Source organism: Sinocyclocheilus anshuiensis, unplaced genomic scaffold, assembly GCF_001515605.1.
Source record: "Sinocyclocheilus anshuiensis isolate Anshui unplaced genomic scaffold, SAMN03320099.WGS_v1.1 scaffold180, whole genome shotgun sequence".
In the NCBI taxonomy this organism is placed as follows: domain Eukaryota; kingdom Metazoa; phylum Chordata; class Actinopteri; order Cypriniformes; family Cyprinidae; genus Sinocyclocheilus; species Sinocyclocheilus anshuiensis.
The window spans coordinates 644,888-646,589 of NW_015554093.1; positions in this window are offsets into that span (position 1 = coordinate 644,888).

Sequence of the window (1,702 nt, forward strand, 5' to 3'; positions counted from 1 at the left end):
TTTGCACACCAAAGATGCATTTATTTGATCAGAAATACATTAAAAACAGTAATACTGTAAAATATTATTACAATTTAAAATAACTGTTTTCTATTTGAATATATTTTAAAATAAAATGTATTATTGTGCTGGCAAAACTGAATTTTCAGCAGCCATGCATTCTAATAATTCTAATTCAAGTCATTAATATTCTAATAAAACATTGTCAAAATGACATTCGTATGTATATTTTTAAATGTGGCTTAATATATAAAAATGCTTTTTTAAAACTACATTTAAAAGAAAATAAAGTTGTTTCAAGCATGTAAATGTATGTGTGAATTGATTCAAAACTTTAATTCTAACATTTAGGATTTAAGCCGCTTTTGCATTACAACACTGTTTCACTGTATCTTAGCAACACTGAGAAGCATGAGCATTCTGATTGGCCAATAGTGTCAGACGTTCAGGCACACCTATGCAAAGCTCTGTGAGATTCGTAATAAGTTGTTTAAACAGTTTTGAGTCCTTGTATGCCTGGGAATGTGAGACTGACTGGAGTGTAGAGTGTGCCATCTGCTGGTGCAACTGAGAAAGACAATTTGGCACTATGCGCTGTTCTTGAACTATGGGAGATTTCAGGCAGGAAATCTAACAAGAATATTGGAGCACACTGTGAAAAATCCTGTTGTAGATTACTAAAAATACATGTTTTTAACGTTCTTTAGCAAATATATATATAACACTTTGGATAAACTCTTTAAATTCTATCACGCAAATGTCGGTTTTCTCAAAGAAATGCTAGTGTAATGCTAAATACAAACATTGTATAGTTAACATTGGGTGGAGAGGTCTTTTTTTAAACAAATTAATTAATTAATTAATTAATTTAAAATTGAAATGTAAGAATGACTGTCCTAAGGGCTTTGATCTTTTCTGATCAAACCAAATGTAACTTGAGAGAAACAGATGCCAACTGTCACACAGGCTACAAGTTCTATTGACGGAGTGCTCTTCTGGCCATGATTTAAAAGGCAAACACTATAGTGTCTCTCATGACATTTGGAGCTATTCGGTTTACAGGAACATGTCTCTGCAAGACAGACTCAATTAACCCACACATCATTCATTGATTGCTTGTTTTCCAAATCTGTGTAAATGTAATATGGAAAGTCATTCGATGAATGTGATACTGCGTTTAGAAGCAACTGAAAGCATTAGCAAATTAGACAAAACATTAAATAAACCAACACACGAGGATTGGGGCTGTGTAGTAGGCTACTGTGCGAATGAAAATCTGCTGAACGTTCTGTGGAATCCTGACAGCACAGATTCAGGCCTAATCATGAATCTTGTTTGGTCCATAAACATTATGTATGAATCAGCATCATTGTAAATTCAGACATACCAGTTTCTCACATATGGATAGCAGGTTCCTGACACCTGTAAATGATTCACTATATGTCGGAAATTGAGTGAGCAAAATAAAAGCCCTGTTTTCACCTGCTACTAAGATGCATTTTAGGTGATCTCTTCACAAGTGGTCAGCCAAGAACTTACATGCATTTCATATGTGTTTCATATGACCACTTGTCTTCTGATTTGCCACAGTTCTTGTTTTTACACAGCTTATACAAATGAATAGGCTGTAATATAATATAAGCATTATATATTCTCATATATATTAGAAGAATATATATTCTCATAATATGGGGGGGGGGGG